Source organism: Lissotriton vulgaris, chromosome 2_1, assembly GCF_964263255.1.
Source record: "Lissotriton vulgaris chromosome 2_1, aLisVul1.2, whole genome shotgun sequence".
In the NCBI taxonomy this organism is placed as follows: domain Eukaryota; kingdom Metazoa; phylum Chordata; class Amphibia; order Caudata; family Salamandridae; genus Lissotriton; species Lissotriton vulgaris.
Genome location: NC_141687.1, coordinates 565196850 through 565216753, shown reverse-complemented (window position 1 = coordinate 565216753; position 19904 = coordinate 565196850).

Here is a 19904-nt window from a genome sequence, read left to right as displayed (position 1 = left end):
GGATGTGCTGGATGCCATGATGTCTTAAAAAGATGAATACATCCATTTCCCCCATCCAGCAGAGCTGCGTGCAGTGAAGGGTGGCTTCTATGCCCTGGCCCAGATCCCACACGTAGTGGGTGCCATTGATGGGACACACATTGGTCTGATTCCACCACAGGCACGTGAAGCTGTCTATCGTAATAGGAAACACTACCACTCTATAAATGTGCAAGTGGTGTGCCTGACTGACAACATCATCTCACATGTGTGTGCAAGGTTTCCTGGGTCCGCACATGGCTCCCACATCCTGCGGAGCAGCAATGTTCCCCAACTGATGGCTAATTTGCATCAAGAACGTGCGTGGCTTGTAGGTGAGTATGCTGTGATGACTACTGTGTTGTATGTGTGACATGCTGTTCCCACCAATCCTGGAAGTAATGTATGTGTCTGTCATCCCCCCACCTAGGCGACTCTGCGTACTCAAACCGACCGTGGCTGCTGAGCCCCCTATGGAATCCAACTACCCCAGGAGAAATGCGCTACAATGATGCCCATGGGAGGACACGTAGGGTGGTGGAACGTACGTTTGGTCTGCGGAATTCTAGGTTTCGCTGCCTTGATAAAACCGGAGGGGCCCTGCCATACTCACCCGGAAAAGTATGCAAGATCTTGGTTGCCTGCTGCATGCTCCACAACCAGGCCTTACGAACAACATAGCACTGATCATGGACCCTGCAGACCAACAGGTCGCTCTGCCTCCCATACCACCCATGTCCAGTGATGAGGATAGTGGTGAGGAAGTAGGTGTGGACCAGAGGCGTCAGCTCATTGCTCGCTACTTTAGTTAAATGTGAGTAACGTATTCTTGTGCTGGTGTTCAAAGCGTGATGTATGTTAGCTGGTGATGTCTGGATGTGGTGTGTGGATGGTGCCTGTTCTGGTATGTTCTGTTTGCAAATGGGTGTGGAAGATGGTGTACGTCAAATGCTCCCTGATGTGTCCTGTGATATGCATAATTTGAGAAGAGTGTGGTTTGTGGGATGTTGCTGTATGTTGTGCTGTGATGGTTGTGAATCCGTTTCCTAACCTGTGCTTGTTGTTGTCTCATTTTCCCTAGGTCACTCCCACAGAGACATGATTGACAAGTACATTGATACCTGCACCTGGTAATGACAAGTACTAAAACAAACCTTTGAATGAAAGATGGAGTTCACACAGCTTTGAGTGTTTACGTGGTGTTTATTTACAGGGTGTGGATTACTGTTAGTGCATATTTACAAATAGGTGTTGTTGGGGAAGTGAGAGTTGAAGGTCAGGTCAGTTGAAAACACCTTGGGTACACCACATTGTGTGATGTACACATAGTCCAACAGACATGTGCAAATGCTTGGCTTTATGGTACAGGATAGTTCACAGAGTGCATGCCAAGGTCAAGGAAGGGTGAAGTCAGTGGCGGCCCCTCTTTGAGCGGGTGGTTGGTGCATTGCCACTGCTGTCAGCTGTATCTTGCCTAGGACGACCCCTCCATCTTGGAGCCGGAGCAGTGCCAGCTGTGGGGGCAGGTTGTTGTGGGGTATCCTCCCTGTCAGTGACCTCAGGTGGTGGTGGTGGTGGTGTTGGTGGCCTGTCCCGCTGGCCACTTGGGGAAGGGATGGGGGGTGGTGTTGGTGCCCTATCCCGCTGGCCACTTGGGGGAGGGGGGTGGTGTGTCAGGAAACATACCATTGCATTAGCACAACACCTGCCTAGACACAAACCTCTGCAAAAGATACACGTGTTGGTAAAGCCGAACAGGGTCAATCTGTGGGTTAATGTTTCAGTAGGATTATTCATACCCAAGATGGCAGCCGCGTTAGCAATAATTATTGAATGAGTCATGCAGACATGCAGTCTAGTTATTTCTGAAGTGCACGAGATTCTATCTGCGCACTTCAACTGAAGTTTGTCGGAAGCAGCAGCTTCGTTTGTCAGCTCCGCGTCTGAGGCCAAGACGGGAGTCATTTAGTATAGTTTAGGGGCTATTAGTGAGACAGGTTAAGGAACTGTACAGCCTTTGAGTTTAGAACCCTAGTTTTCCCCAGTATTAAGTGCGTGTACAGAGTTCTCACCCGTCTGACAGCGGTGACGCACTCCTACTCACTGTCACCGCTTGTGGAAGAGTTCAGTTCTCTGCTTAGCTGTCAGGAAACGGGAGTGAGATATTCTGTGGCAATAGCGTGAGCACAACTGCCAAGAACTTCACGTTGAAGAGGACTGGCGTCTTCAAGCTGACTCCTTCTCGAACTAAGAAGCAGAGGAAGTGAAAGTCGGTATTGTACTCTCTTAATAGCAGCGTTGTCTACAGAGACTTTGTTACCTTGCGACTGTCCTCCCCCATGAAAAGCGCTCCTCCTTTTCCTTTCCTTTTCCCTATTGCCCAACCTTGTTCCTCTTCACTAAAGGAGGGAGAGCTGAGTTAGAGAGAACTGAGAAAACCTTCAGCAGTGCAATGCAGCATATTCGGAACTTATTTGATGAAAACTCTCTGCAGGGTCATTGAAGGAACTCAGGTATTAGTTGGGAAAGATTCTTAGTTAATTTCATAAGTCCTTGAGAGAGAGAGAGAGAGAGAGAGAGAGAGAGAGAGAGAGAGAGAGAGAGAGAGAGAGAGAGAGAGAGGTTAAATGCTAATTGCCTTCTTCTTTTACAGTAAATGGAATTCCCTTCATGAACCACTTACATTTAATTTACAAACAGAAGAGGGGTGATTACTTCAGACACAGCTCGTAGGCTCTTTCTTAATTAGAGTATTGCTGAGTAAGACAAGAACTGGTGGATTGCTTATGTCCTTCTCCTCTGTGCATTAGGCTTCCAAGAAGCAGTGGGTGCAAACTAACCAAAGATTCCTACTACTGCTAGAAGATAGCTGTGGACGGAGTGTCTCTTCTTTTATCCCATTCCCCTTTTCCCCTCAGCTGGTTCCGTTGCTTCAATGCAGCGACACTGGTGAGCGGGCATAGGGAACTACGTCGATTCTGCTCCTGCAAAGAACTTTGAGGCCTTGACATGGTGTTAGTGCCCTATCCCGCTGGCCACTTGGGGGAGGGGGAGGTGGTGTGGTGCGGGATAACCACTCCCTACAAAGAGCTGTTAGCTCGTAAAAGATGTCGACTAGTTGTCCCAAACGGGAGTCCACTGACTGCAACAGCTGGCAGGTGTCTATAGAGTCTTGGTGGGCACGATCAGCATGTGCCTGAGACCGTTTGTAGGAGGCTTCAACTCTGGCAATGGCATCTAGGGTCTCTGTCCCAGGATGGGCTGGGTGTTGTTCACGGCCTCACCTTGCAGCTGCAGTCCTGTTAGTGACCTGGGCCGTCACCTGTGTCCTCACCCGTCCACTCTGCCTGCTAAGCTGTGATGCAGAAGGACCTTCATCGTCCGATGGGTCAGGCAGGATATCCGTAGTACGAGTGGTGGGGGTGGTGGTGGTGGTGGTGTGGGTGCTGGTGCTGGTAGCTGCACAGGTCACAGTGGCAGTAGTTGCTGTTGGTGCAGTGTTGATGGCGGTGGAGGCAGGGTTGTCCTGTGAGAATGATGGCCCTGGGATTGTAGTTGGACCGGAATCGTCCTCCGCACCTGAGGTGTCCACCGGATCATCACCTGAGAGTCCATGCTGTGAGGTGGACGAATGTTGCTGGTGGCTGCTGGTTTCTCCTCTGAGTTAACGTTCACCTGAGGGACAAGAATATGAAAATCAATGCTGTGGACATGACAGGTTTGTTGCTGTGACATTTCTATTTAGTAGGGCATGAGAACATGGTTGTTGGTGTCTTTAAATTGGTGTGTTCCACAGTACTGGGCATTATGGTGTCGGGGAGGTGGGTAGACAATTCTTGGATATGTGTGGATCTGTCCTGCTATTGGATGGTGCCCCTGTGAAGAAGGCTACCTACATATGGGTTTGCAGAGGGTGATGCAGTGGTCTGCACATGGTATGCGGACTCCATTTTGCTGTGGGACTGTACATGGGGGCCTGTTGGGAGTTGTAGTGCTGAACCAAACCCCCCACCCTCCCCCACACTCCCCCACCCTCCCTGTGAACATGGGGTCTTGTTGGGAGTTGAAGTGCTGGACCTAACCCACCACCCTCCCTCACACTCCACCACCCTCACTGTGAACATGGGGGCCTGTTGGGAGTTCTCGTGCTGTGTGATAGTGGTCATTGGTTTCTACTTACCAGTCTCAAGTCCCTCTTCGATTCCTTCAAGGCTCTCTGGGTGCAGTATGCCCAGCACCTTCTCTTCCCATTCTGTGAATAGTATGGGCTCCGGGGGAGTGCCGCCGCCAGTGTGGTGTGCCCGCAGGTGGTTCTTGGCCCTGATGTCTTTCACCCTTGTCTTGAGGTTGTGCCACCGCCTCTGGATCTCGTGTGTGGTGCATGGCACAGTCCCAGAAGCATTGACTCTGCTCACTGTCCTGTCCCACATGTTGGTTTTGTTTGCCAAGGTGGTCTGCTGGACTAGGTTGCCGAATAGATGTGGTTCCACCCGGATGATTTCATCGACCATGACCTTCAACTCAGTCTCTGTGAACTTGGGATTTTTCTTGGGTGCCATGGTGTGTGTTGTGCAAGGTGTGGGTGGGGTGGGGTGGGGTGGGGTGTGCAGGTGTGTGGTATGTAGGGATGGTTTTGCAGAGGTTTGTGTGGTGGGTGTGCTGGTTTGCAGGTTCTGTGTGTGTGTGTGTTTCTGCTGTTCGTGGTATTCTGCCTCTTTCTTCAAGGTGTGGTATGATGCAATGGATTGTGGTCATGGGAGGGATTCCTTTTATACTCTGTGTGGTTCTTGTGTCCCAACTGTGTCCCAATGGTTGTTGTCAGTCAGGTGTTCTGTGGGTGTGGTGACTTGGATGTTCTTGTTTGTGTGGGGGGGTGGGCCTTGGGGCGTGTATATGGTGGTGATGGGTGTTTCAGGTGGGTGTGTGTCCTGTTTTGTGTGTTGTGTATTTACTCCCATCCGCCATTTTGGAATCGGTTTGACGGCAGAGGTGATGTTCGTTTGGTCCTTCTGCAGTCATGCTCCGTTTTCCCATCATTCCGCGGCGGTCGTGGGAGCTGGTGAGCTCCGTTGGGGTTGCGGGGTTATCTTAATCGTGCTGCCGGACCCTCCGCAGGTCGTGCGGCGGTTGGCCATGTTTCGGCGGGGTTTGCGTCCGCGGCGGTGGGAATTTATGTAGTACCGTCCGCCTGTGGTGGTCTTTCATGGTATCTGTAACGGTGTTTTATGTGGTCCGTCCGCCGCGGTCGGATGTTTGCTGTCAGTTATATCCTAATCGCTACAGCGGATTTTCCACGGAGCGGTCGGCAGTATTTTTACCGCGACCATGGCGGACGGAACACGTTTCTGCCCGCCATCCTAATCGGCCCCTTAGTTAGTGAAGACATAAGGCTAAATGTGTGCTGGAAGAACAATTTGCTCATTTCATGTAGCAGCACGTTTATCAAGACACAAGGCGCTATCATTTTATTCCAATTGTGAGTATGAAATCCTCTGACCAAGTCTGTTTATAGTGCAAATTATTTTAACATTGCCTGTCAGCATCTTTACATCATATGGGAGCAACAATTGTTTAGGGGGGCTTTCTGTTGGGCATTTGTCACTGCATATATAATGTCCTGACTGAATGATTGCAAAGGTAAGATGACCGTTTTGGCCGGCTTGGTGTTTTCTGGGGCTCCAGTCAGAAGTCTTAATAGGAACTGTTAATGTAATCACGCACTTCAAATGAACCTTTATCAATGTTTGGTGGATGTTATGGCTGGCCATGGTGTTTTAGTCATTATTTTTATGAGCGATGATGTTTGATCAACAATCTTGTTCATGTCTGTTGCCTTTACCTTTAAAACTGATAATTCCCTTTTCAAACTCTGGTTTTCTTTTATAACATCACATAGCATGACACTATCAGGTACGGCCAACAATTTTCCTTGGTTGTCTGGGAATATGTGGAGGCTGTCTCAGAGTCCAAATTTCTTTTAATATGCCTCTTCATTGATTTGCCTATTCCTAGTATACCTCTGCATGTCATTAGGGTGTCAAGACTTCAGTGACAATTGTTACACGTATCACCTCTCTGTTAGGAATATTGACAGTTCTAATGTATTGAAATAGTTCATCATATGCCTCATTTCTCATATTTATGTAGTGATCATTGGTTTGAATGCTAGATGCCTGGTCTTCCTACTTTGGTTTAACCCTTGTGTAGTTCTTATAACAAGATGCATGATAATGAGCTTCTGCAGCCAGTATGTACCCTACTCCCTACTACAAACTGCTAAGTTCTGAGAATCACAATTACTAGTTACACACTTTTGAAGCCTTTTGCCATCTCTAAGCTTTGTGGTCTTGATTAATTTCTCATGTGTTGATGTTCCCTTGTACCATTTTATCTTTTCACAAAACATACATTCTTCAGCATACATGTTTGACTTTAATGATGTTCTTCTGTTTAAGAGTTCACTTACTAGTTGCAGCATCATCACTGATACTTGCTTTAGCTTTTCAATTAATAGTCTGTAAACCTTTCTTCATAGTAAACAGGCTCCTGTACTTCCTGTGGTAAAATACTTGCGTAACCGTGCTGCTTTCCACATTTCTAGCAATGTCTAGCAGTGGAATTTGATTCCTTACTTGAACTGTCTCTAACAAAGTTTTCCACGATGAGTAGTCTTGCGGGTTTGTCAGCGTAACTCCATGTTGGAACTTTGACCATAGATTAATTGTACACTGGGGATCAGAGGGACAGGACATGCTTGTTTCAGTCTTCTTCATGATGCTGCATGATCATTCACCGGTATGCACCTGTTACAACTCATTTTTTACAACGCACTACCACTACAACGCAGGCATTACAACGCATACCATTACAATGCATAGCGCTGGGGGGCGCTCTAGGATAAGAGGTAAGTTTAATTTACTATCCAACACCTTCCTTAGGGTCCACGGGGACTGGAGTTAGAATAGTAAATTATACTTACCACTATCCAGCACCCCAAACCGCTATGCGTTGTAATGGTATGCGTTGTGAATACCGCGTTGTAATGGTATGCGGAGTAAAAGTATGCGTTGTAACGTCATACATCCCATTCACCACCAGCTCTGGAAAAAGAAATTAATGAAAACATTTATACATTTTACTTGGTTAATATAATCATAAATACTATTATAATTGTTGTCAATTTTTATATAATCACATTTACTGTAATTTTAACTTTTTATAATAAAGTTCACAATAATAAAATGATAAAACATTTCCATTTACATCAAGGTATCTAGGGAGGGGAGTGGTAACACACAAAAGGCAAAGAGTGATGACTTTCTATCACATATCTTCCATCTCTAATCGTCCATATCTTGCCAGTAAATTATATTACCTCCTCGCCCTCCCAAGTGGCACCAATAACATTGTTGGACCAAGGCATAATGGTTATAGTGTGGTTTAGGGAAATGTAGAGCCATGGCGCTAAATTCAATGTCGGGCTGGGAGAGCTACTTGGGCTGGCACCAAAATGTATGTCGCGCCCATTTATGGATATATTAGCAAAAGTGGCTCACAATTTTATTTTAAGACATGCTGTTTAGATGGTTTGTGCATTTGCACTACCTGCATGCAATATTTGTGTTAACATCAGAGAAATGCAGTAGAAAAATGCACAATGCTCGTTCCCTATACAATATATAAAATCATTAACATATACCTGCTTTTCTACCTACAACATGCTATTGCTCCATCAATGCTGCCTTGGAAGAGATATTAGCGCCCACAACACACCTTGATGACTCTCAATCATCTGCTCCTCCTTCTCTTTCTCTTGGCCCCATGTTTCTACCTCCACTGTCCTTCTCAGCACTTTGCCTTGACTGCTCCATCTTATAAGGAGGATCGGACTATAGATGTCGCAGCAGGCATCTATAGATACTTTACGATTATTCAAACTTCTGAGCAGAAGCTTACTGAGAGATCTCTTTGACATGTGCATTAAAACCCTGAGCTGTTTTGCAGGCTTTACACCAAGAGGCACTGCACGCACTCAGAACTTCTCTGCAGCTAGCGCTTTAAGCCCTGATGCAATCAGTAGATACACCTGGTCAGCAGGTCAAACAAGTATGGTCCCTCGGTGATCAATGTACCTATCATGGTTATGATATCAACTTGGAGATGGCAGGCTTGAATCAATGTGTTGCCAACTCAGTCTTTCATTCTTCTGGGGTGAATAAAATAAGCACCGCTAAGCTGGATATCAATGGTTCTATTATTGCTGCTGCCAACCCAACCTTTCATTTTTCTAGGGCGAATGAATCAAGCACCAATGGTTAGTGAAATAGACAAGCATTAAGTTGACAACCAAATTCCACAGTAACATAGACAAGCTCTAACTTGCTTTCGCAAAGCTGCCTCTGGACTAACTAGCCTCCCATTTGTAGGTACCAAAGGAAATCATAGTACATTTTGAAAAGAAAGTAACACATGTGTTAGATACATATCGCCCTTTGAGGACCTACATACCTAGACCTATGAAGACCATTAATTGCGCATAGATAACTAACACTAACTGAAGCATCAACTCAAAGCTATGGAATTACTTTAGAATAAATCCAATCTATCTCATTGTACCTGTTGCAGACTGCACTCCAGGGTCTACAAATCACCTTGCATCAGACATAAAAAAACATTTCGATTAAAAAAAGCGTTACTGAGGCCAATTAAAGAACATTTTCATATCGTCAAAGACGGTAACCCCTAGTCCAACACGCCTCCAGGCACCTACAAACGAGTTGTGCGATAGCCTCCTCACCTTTTCCCCACCAAAAAACGCTGCTTTAAGAGAAAGTATCTCTTCCATTGCTTCTTAGCCTGATGGACCCTCACCAAAACAGTACCTGCCTGCTTCATCATCCCTTTAGAGTTCTCACTAGTCATTGATGATGGTAATTAGAAAAATCTTGATGTTATTGAAAACACTCTACTGGCATTGTATTTGTATATAATTGATTTGCTAAAGTATCTTTACCCGATGCATAACTCGTGGGATGTTTGGAATGCAAAGTGGTTAGCCTCTGTCTCGATGCACTGTGTCCTCTCATCAACAGGCTAATCAAAACAAAAGAAAGTTCATGAAACAAAACAGAGGCGGGAGGGAGACACCAAAAGAACAATCCTTATCTGGTCTCGTGAATCAGTAAAATAATGATTCAACTTCAGGGATCTGGTTTTCACTTCAGCTTCACATTGCAAAGGAGGCCACTCAACTTTTCGTTCTTTTGAGGGCAATAAAAGGAGCACCTTTGCGTTTAGTAACGATATACATCAGTTACTCAGCACCAAGATGCCTTAAGGAACGGAGAGATGCTTCACAGATACATTTGCTATAATGTGAGTTGTTAAAACCTTTTACACTGTTTGTCAATGTAGGACTCACTCACACAAACAGTAAGTATATATTATTGAATGTGTGAATCCATCAGCCTTGCCTGATTCTTTTAGCCTGCCTGTCTCACAAACCTCTCTTCCTTGTGGGTGCCCAACCATGCAGCACTGCAACACTTCATGAGTGAACCTGCCAGACACAAGGGGCCTGATTAACAGAACTAAAGACAAAATCCTAAACGTACTACCATTTTGGTATTCACAGAAGGCACTTACTAATTTTGGTATTCACAGAAGGTACTTCCTAACTTTAGGACTCCTAAATGTCTTCTGTGAGTACCGAAAGTCTTAAAGATAGGATTTTTCTTAGTTTCGGAGTAGTAAAATTAGGACTCCTAAATGCCTTCTGTGAGTACCCTAAAGTCTTAAAGTTAGTATTGTTCTCCGTTTAGGAGTCCTAAAGTTAGGAGTACTAACTTTACTACTCATAAACTGAGAAATATCCTAACTTTAAGACTTTCAGTATTCACAAAAGGCATTTAGGAGACCTAAGTTAGGACTCCTAACTTTTGTGAATACCGAAATGAGTAAGTGCCTTCTGTGAATACCAAAATGGTAGTAAGTTTAGGATTTTGTCTTCTGTTAGTTCTGTGAATCAGGCCCAAGTAAACTCCCCCACGCACCATCAGGGTGCTTATGCTGTGCATGCGAGCAGCAGCAGTCTCACTAATACCACCTTCAGTTAATTAGACTGGGGTGCATGAACTATGATTGAGCAATAGGCGTTCACTGACACATTAATCGCCTTACCTCACTAGGGGCAATAGAGAGCCAAGGGAACTTGGGGTAGATTTCTGAGTTAGTCATGGTGGGCCAGGTTCCAGTTAATTTATTTCCAAATTACAGTAGTAGACCTGTCATGGTACACCCAATATGATATGATGCAGCTTCTTCCGTATATTGCGCGCCGCCTGACCATGCTGGTCTGTGTGCTCAGCACAAGATACCATCACTTAGACAGCACTGCCTGATGGTGTATCCTAGTCATTATAAAAAGATGTTCACAAAACAAGACCAACATTGCCACTAAACGGGCCTATACACTGTCAAACTGGCTGTTCTTGCACTGCCAGATTGCCCTGTCGGTCAGTACAATCCTGACAATAATGTGGATGAACGAGGGGACTGATTAAGGGAGTTAAGATGCAGTGAATGTGGGTGACTAGGGAGACTGATTGATAGAGAATTAGATTAGGCAGGGATGAGCGACAATGAAGGCAATCAGTGAGTCTGGTGGTACATAGTTTGATGCATGTATATATAAAATAACTCATGAGTTTATCCAGTGGTATGTCGTAAGGATGTCTGTGATTACTTAATTGGTACCGCTGGGGTTTTCAAGTCAGAATGGCCATACAACGTTGGTCAGTCACTATGTCAACTGTATCTATAGTCTGTTTATACTGCAGATTTGTGCAGATTTGGGGTGCATGGTGTGCCAGGATGGGGTAGTACCTCTGATGGGGGAGCAGTCATACTCCTAGGTGTTGCTCATACGCTTTCAGCCCCACCTGATACTCAGCTTTCACCTGTGGCTCCAAGCAGCTGCTAGCAAGCAACAGCGGACACACAGCAGAAATGCCGTTGACTAGTGGGCTGAACCAGTTGAGGGTAGCCGACTGGTCTGAGACCCTCAGTGAATAAGGGCCTGTCTACCCATGAATGTGGAGACGGGATCTGGCTGACTGAGCAGAGGAAATCTCTCTGGTTCAATGGTCAGGATGGTGGTGACAGCAAGTGTTATAGAATGCTCAGAGCACGACAAGACACGTAAGGCGTTCTGGTCATCCACTGCGCTTTGCCCTGTCTCATAGGAACAGGCAATAGAGAGTGAGACTGAGATCACGCAATTCTCCCTCACTTTAATCCAATTCAGCCGGAAGTCTCAACACTTTGTCAATTCCCCTGGTGATGGGAGCGAGCTATGAAGCACCAAGTGTGGATACTCTCGGAGCTGTAGTTGTGAACCTGCACAGAGGTGGCTCAGGTTTAATGGTCGGTCCTCGCTTACAGAAGCAGCAGTGGAACTCAGTACCTTCCTGAGTGACTGAGCAGCCCTATTCTGGATTATACTGCTCACCTCTGTAGAACGAGGAGGGAGCTAGAAAAGGTGCCCCAAACTTCGCCTGCTTCCCCTTACAATTGCCAGCATACTGCGGCTGGCACCTTTCCCACCAAAGTGATCAGACAAAAATAAAACTTAGGATAACACCGATTATCGTTGACACATGGAATGTGTGCACACTACTTGATAACATCACAGCAGACAAACCGGGGAGAAGATGCGCGCTTTTCAACAGAGAGTTTGCACTCTACAATATTGACATTGCAGCCCTTAGAGAAACTCACCTTGCTAATTAAGGACAGCTGTCCAAATCAGGGGGTGGCTATACATTCTTCTGGAGTGGCTGAAGAAGCAATGAGCGATGCTAACCCGAAGTTGGCAGCCATCACAAATTATCTTGTTCGGAAACTTGTCAGCCTCCCCAAGGGTGTCAATGGCCGACTCATGACAATGCAGCTCCCGCTTCAAAATGTAAGACAAGCCACTTTGACTAGGGCATAAGCTCCCACAATGGCAAAGAATATGACTAGAAATTCTGTTAAGAATTAGATGCCCTGCTATCGTTAGTGCACCACAGAGACAATCTAATTCTGCTTGCCGATTCTAACGCAAGAGATGGATGAGATGCTGCAGCCTGTGAAGGTGTCATCAGGAGAAATTAAGTAGGCAAGTGCAGCAGCAATGGCCTGCTATTCTTGAAAACCTGCGCAGTACACGATCTTCTGATTTCCAACACAATCTCCCATCTCCCTACTCACAGCAGGACTTCGACGATGCATCCCCGCTCCAAGTGTTGTAATTGGCCCGGCCGCGTTAGCGATTAGCTGAACCTACACGTTGTCCTCCTTAACTTGGCTATATATGAAAACGCCATTTTGAATGTTGCAGCGGCCATCTTAGATCATGAGCGGCCTCGTGGCCGACGTGCCCTTTAGTCCGTTGTCCGTTCCGCTGACCACTCTTATCTGCCCAGCAACAGGCTATTCTTAGTACTGGTCAAGTCGCACATGCGCAGTTCCCACTGACCCGTAAACCTTCTGGAATGTGCGCCAAACTGACCAGCGGAGTTGTGCCCCCTCCAATGAGCTGGCAGTATTCCAAAACATGACCATATATGTCCTTAAATGTGTCCTAACTTGTGCCGCCTATCTTTTATTACCCCAAAACTGTATATAAACGGGGTCACACCGGTGTTCGGTGTGATACCTCTTGCATTACCGAAGGGTGCTGTTTGAGTGTACCACCACCCCATGGGGTCTTAATAAACTTGTTATTTGCCTTTTACAGCTTCCGTGCCAACAGTTCTTGAGTGTGAGTGGGTTATCTTTGGAGCGTGTAGGCCTTGAGAACCCTGAATTACTTCAATTGGCGACCACGAAGGGACTCATCGGCGACTCGGATGCCCGAAGGAAAGGTCGTAACGAAGGCTTGGAAACCCGCCATGGGCGCGCGCTGCCACGAGTGACCCGATTCTTGGCTGCCACGGTGTTTTTTCCTTTCCTTCCGATCTGACCTTCCAGGTGGCGCCGGTCTCCGACTGAGTTCCGAAGTGTCTGCATCGCTGAGAAAGTGCTGTTTGGCTGATTTGGCTTACAAGACCTTGGCAGTTGGAATCTGGACATTTGGGAACTTGGGTAAGCTTTGTGATCGGTAAGGCAGTCTTTGGACGCTTACTGAGGTTCTATGATCTGTGTTCGGTAAGGTAGTCTTCGGACGCTTACTGAAAATCTGTGCTTTGTGACCGGTAAGGTAGTCCCCGGACGCTTGCCGAAGTCCTATGATCTTTGATTTGAGTTAGCTAACATTGTGAATTTGTGACCTTTGAACTTATATGTGTAGTGCACTTCACATAGGCAGGCATGTAGAGATGTTTCTCTAACTTTGTTTTTTTCCTTTGAGCGGCACAATCGTGTGGAGAACTGTAAGTGCCATTTTGTCTGGTGTCACGCTTTCGTGATACTTTTTGAACATGCCTGTTTTCAGCACACTCCGAGGAATGTGTTGTCTTGGTGAGGGTACCTCAATTAGGTTAGCGGAATCACAGCCGGCTCCCCCAGAGGGAACCCCAAATAGGGACATGTACGTAAAATTCGGCCTTCCCCCTATTATGTACAGTAAATTATGGCATAAATACACTAAGGCCGATTCTGAATTGCAATGGCCTCTACACGGGTCGTATGATTTGAGTAAAATACAATTTGTAGAGCAATGTATGTTTCAGCGTAGGTCTAGACAAAACATGTTTGACTGTGTGCGAATGTGGGAGAAAGCGGCGCGTGAGCGAATGAAGCGTGAGGTTGCCTTGGCGGACAAAAAGCAGCGCAAGGCTGCTCGGGATAAGGCTTTACAGCTTGAGGAAAAGGAGGCTCAGGAGAAGAAAGAAAGGGAGGAACGGGAACGTAACTTGCAAACGACTGGTCAATTTCCTATTCGTCGACCACTCTATCCTGTCCTTAATAATGAAATTGATGATTTCTCTTTGTTAGATCGGTCACCGCCTCCGTACGTTCCGCCGACGGCTCCGGCTGCAGATCCCGGGGGTGATGGACAGGATTCGTTGAGCAAGAAGGGGGTATCGGCTCTCAGGTTTACTGCGGAGAGGTCCGCTCATTTACGTAGTTGGGCTCGTAAAGTGAATAAGCATTGTGTTACTCAGGAGCAGTTGTTAACAGAAAAGAAAGGGTGGTCGGATCTTGAATTAATGTATTTTCTGTCCAGTCTGGCGGATGAAGTTGTAAATGCATATCGTGATCTTTCTGATACGTTAGAGCCTAAAGTGTTGTCGGTGCATCGTGAGAATTTAGCTAAAGGTGATTTTGATCTTTCAGATGTTGACGACCTGTTCAAGCAATTGATCAAGCTGCGGGATGAGACAACCCAATTGCGGGAGGAACGGAAACGGAGGCAAAAGGAGTCCGAATCGGAGAATAATGGGCGGGCTAAGGAGTGTTCTCTCCGTGGTTCAGATAAGAGTTCTGCGTTACATGTTATGCCTATGCGTGAAGCCGCGCCTTTGTATGTTCCACCAAAGGGGGAAGGTACGGATGATGATAAATTGTCAAAGGATGCGAAAGGATATTTTGTGTATAATTGGGTATATACGCCATGGAACAGAGCAGATGTCATGGCATTGAAAAATTCGTTACCTGATCTTCGGAAGAATCCGGCGGCATTTTATGAGGGAGTAGAGGGGGCTATATCGTCTTGCGTGATGACTCTGGTGGATATAGACTTGTTTTTTGGGCTAATATTACCACCCGATATGTGGAGGCAGATTCGTAAAAATAATGATGAAACGGTACTGGGGGGACGTGGAAGGAAATAAATGCCGCAGATTTAGACAGAGAACCAGCCTGAAAGCCTTGCCAGTTGATTCTAGATCTGCCAGCAGCTATCTTGAATAAATTAAAAACGCTTGTTCCCTCCAAAAAGATTGATTGGACTATGCTAACATCGTGCAAGCAGAAACCTGATGAAACGGTTTCAGATTTCTTTACACGCTTCGAAGAAGCTTTTCATGATTACAGTGGTCAATCTTTAACAGATGATACGGGTCGGCATTTGTTTGTAGATAAGTATGTAGCTAATCTCCTTCCAGAGATTGCAAAGCGATTGAAGTCGAGTGAAAGTTCCTGGGCCACGGTGACCCCTGCGTCTTTGTTAACTATGGCTCAGTATTATGAGCGGCAGGAAGTGGAGGCTAAAGAAAGTGTAGAGAAAAAGGCGAAGGAATTGAAAACGAAGGTGATGTTGGCGCAAGTTCGGGGAACACAGGGTAGAGGGAATGATAGAGGTAGACGAGGTGGAGGAAACGCATCGTATGGTCGTACGGATATTGCGGAGGATCAGTGTGCTTATTGTAAGGAGTTTGGGCATTGGGCTGAAGATTGTCCGGTACTTCGTGAACAGCGTAGTCAGCGTGGTCGAGGAAGCGGAAGGTCGAGAGGAGGTTATACTGGAGCGAGGGGTAGCGGAGGTGATCGTAGACAGGTTGAGGAGAGGGGCCGTGGCCAGGACGAACGAAATACGTTTGATAGACGGAATCAATATCAGATTTTGGAAGGAGCGAATGTGGAGCACCAGGATTATGTGCATGCATAGGATTGCGTAGGATGGGGTAAGGAATCAGTTGAAGTGCCGGTAGATCAGCAAGGTCCATATGTAACAGCGGGTATTTTGGGTTCTACTGATCAATTTCTAGTCGACACAGGAGCTACTCGTAGCGCTCTGTCGAAAAACTTGGTTCCGAGGGCTCCCCTGTCTGGCGAAATGATTACGTGTGTAGGGTTTGATGGCACACCCTCCCCCAGCCCGTTGTCCAAGCCCCTTGCACTATGCATTGACAAATAGTTTAGCTTTGGTCAATTTTTGTTATCACCCCATACCCCAGACAATATTCTGGGGATTGATTTGCTTAAATATTTTCGAGCAACAATACGCTGCGCTCCAGAGGGAGTGCGGGTTATTCTGAACGACAATTACCCTGACCCTGATGATTGCCCTGACCCTGACAGATTTTATGCCATTCTAGACATCCCTGCTCTGGCTTCCCTGCCGCACACGTTGTGGGCGACCTCAGATACGGACGTGGGAGAGATGCGCATTCCACCAATACACATTACTGTTAGGGAGGGGGCTCCTCTACCACGAGTGCCACAGTATAAGATTTCGAGAGAAGGTGAAATTGCACTGACTCATATTGTTCAGGATTTGATTTCTGCGGGGGTGGTGGAGGAGGTCCCTTATAATGTTTGTAACAGCCCTATTCTACCGATTCTTAAGAGAGACACTGATGGCAAGATCTATCGATTTATTATCGATTTGCGAGAGATTAACAAAATTGTCATTCCCCAATATCCGGTGGTGTCTGATATTACGACCTTGCTCACCTTAGTTCCACCGACAGCCACCACCTTTAGCGTTATTGATTTAAAGAATGCGTTCTTTTCCATCCCTGTTCATCCTGATAGTAGATATCTGTTTGGTTTTACGCTCAATAATAAATCGTATAGATTTTGCCGTGTTCCCCAAGGATATACTGAAAGTCCTAGCATCTATAGGCAGGCTTTGAAAAGGCAGCTAGATTCGTTTAAATTGCAGTCCGGCGTAGCGCTCATCCAGTATGTGGATGACCTTCTGCTTGCCGCTGACTCCTATGCACAATGTGAACAGAGTACACTTGCGTTGCTTTCCTTTTTGGCGAAAAACAATCACAAGGTTTCGAAGAAGAAGCTCCAATACTGTAGACCCCAGGTGACGTACCTCGGTCATCTGTTGTCTAAGGAGGGGCGTGCATTAACATCTGATCGAATTCAAGCAATCTTAGACACACCAGTCCCCCGCACGCAGAGAGATGTACGTGCCTTTATAGGGTTGACGTCCTTTTGTAGGCAATGGATCATGGGTTTTTCACATATCATAAAACCTTTGTTAGCATTACTGTCCAAAGCCACACCAATGCCTCTTGAGTGGACAGATGAATGTCAGAAAGCTTTTGAGCAGTTGAGACAGGCCCTTTGTTCTGTACCCGTGTTAGGCACACCAGACTACACAAAACTTTTCACATTGTACGTGCACGAGAATGATGGGTGCGCATTGTCAGTGTTAGTGCAATTACACGGGGATAAGCAGAGACCATGTGCATACTTCTCTGCAATTTTGGATCCTGTAGCACAAGGGTTGCCAGGGTGTTTTCGAGCGGTAGCAGCAACTGCAGTAGCCATACGACAGAGTGAGGGAATAGTGTTATCACACAAATTGTTGGTATTAGTTCCTCACGCAGTAGACGCCCTGTTAAACCAAACTAAGACCCAATATCTCACGAGTGCACGGCTAACAGGATACGAGCTGACACTCTTGGCGCCACATATTACATTGAAAAGATGCGCTACTTTGAACCCTGCCACTTTATTGCCCTATCCGGCCGAGGAGGGTCAGGAAGAAAAACATCATGACTGTGTTTTCCTGACCGAGGAACAGACAAAGGGTCGTGTTGACTTACAGGATGTGCCACTTCCAGATGTGGATGGGGAACTGTGGGTTGATGGATCGTGCCTAAGGCTGCCAGATGGTACGACTTCCGCAGCATATGCGATCACGACACTTAAGACAGTGGTAGAAACAGCTAGGATACCACAAAAATCAGCTCAGGCAGCAGAGCTGATAGCTTTAACAAGAGCCTGTGAATTGAGTGCCGGATTATGTGTGAACATATACACGGACAGCCGGTATGCTTTTGGAGTGGCCCACGATTTCGGGCTTCTTTGGAGAGAACGTGGGTTTCTGACATCGCACGGGGAGCACATTATGCACGGAGAGCTAGTGCGTGATCTCCTAAATGCGTTGCTTGGCCCTAAGAAAGTAGCGATAGTAAAGTGCAGTGCCCATAAAAAGATTACGGATAGAGTGGGTCAAGGAAATGCCTTTGCAGACAGTATAGCAAGGCAAACGGCTATGTCCCGAACTAGCTCCCCCATGTACGTGGTACAATCACAGGCTGAGCGATGGAATGATGCTAGAGCAGAGATACGGGATATTCAAAAATCAGCCACAGAATCTGAAGTTGCGGCTTGGGCAGCAGATGGGGTACTAGATGACGAGGGTTGTTGGAGAAGCAAAGACATGGAGAAGTGGAAATTGCCTGCGGCTTACTTACAGGCGATGGTCCAGATGACACATGGACTGGCTCATGTCGGAGCTCTTGCAATAACTCGGCTTTTAACACGAGTTTGGGAACATCCCGAGATTGCTAATACTGCAACGAGAGTAGTGCAGACCTGCCTGGTGTGTTTGCAACACAATCCTGGAAAGGGGACCCATACTCCGAAAGGAGGTTTCGTTCCACCTTCAGCACCATTTGAAGTGCTTCAAATGGACTACATCCAGCTTGAGCGATGCAACCACCTGAAGTACGTCTTAGTGGTGGTGTGTGCTTTTAGCAAATGGGTTGAGGCCTACCCCACGAAAGACAATACAGCTTTGACAACAGCTAAGGTGTTGCTTAAGGAATTCTTTCCTCGCTTTGGAGTTTGTAAATTTTTGTGGAGCGATAATGGGCCCCATTTCGTTGGAAAGATTGTGGAATATGTACTGAAGGGGTTAGGGATTCAGCAAAAATTCCACGCTGTATTCCACCCTCAGTCAGCAGGTTTGGTCGAGCGGTACAATGCCACGTTGAAGCTTAAGCTGGCCAAAATTGTGGCGTCTACATCATTGAAGTGGCCAGATGCGTTGCCGCTGGCACTACTATCTCTTAGATCAGTACCCCACTCACGAACCGGCCTTACGCCCTATGAGGTGGTGTTTGGCCGCCCTATGAACATTTGGGGGGTGCCCAAGCCGCGATTAATACATGATGTGCCTTGTGTTATGATGAATGATTATTTGGCACGATTAACAAATGATTTGCTCTCTATTCATCAACAGGTTCGAGAAGCGCTCTCTGACAACTCTACTGGAGAAGGCCATGATCTTCGTCCTGGTGATCACGTGATGGTCCGCTCGTTTGAGAGAGCAAGCAGTTTGGAGCCCAGGTGGAAGGGTCCTGAACAGGTCCTCCTGGCGACCCGCACCGCAGTACGAGTAACAAACAGGAAGCGGTGGGTGCATTCGACACATTATCGCCGTGTCTCTCCGGATCTGGTGACTCCTGCTGTGTTGACTGATTACAAGGAGATTTTGGAGAAAGAAAAGAGCCCAGCTGTGACGTCGGCCGAAGTGGAGGGAGCCTTCCCGGACCAAACTGCGATTGGGAGAGAGCGCTACAACCTACGCCCACGATAAGAAGATTTTTGTGTCCTTTTTTTTTTTAAATGACTGGTTGGTTACCGCTCCAGGTTTGTGAAACGGAAACCGGGAATTCCAAGGGGGGGGGATCAGTTTTGCCAGAGTAGCGACACCCGTCTTGGCCCGGAGAAGAAAACAACGGCTACCTCGGAGTTCAGCACCGCGTTTTTTCCTTTTTTAGGTATACACGTACGTGTATCTGGGACAATTTGTGAACAATTTATGCCACTTGTGACTTTGCACTAACTTTCTTGAACTATGGCATTAACGGCATCTCGTGATAAGAAAATATTGGGTGCCTTTCTCTTTGTCTTGACTATTGTGGTGATAGCTGTTATAGCCTGGGTAGTCGAGCTTGTGGTGCCTGTACGTGAACACTTGCTGCCGACTACCCCGGCACCGTCTGAACATTTTCATTTTACATTGCCATTCCATGAAGAGCGCCATCGCCAAACATATTTGAATAACAGCTTCATTCAGATTCTTCACCACACGCATAATATGACCAATACTTCTAATTGTTGGGTGTGTGGAATGTTGCCTGGGCACCAGAAAAGAGGTGGCACCCCACTTATTCCACTTCCGTTTTCACACAATGGGTCATGCA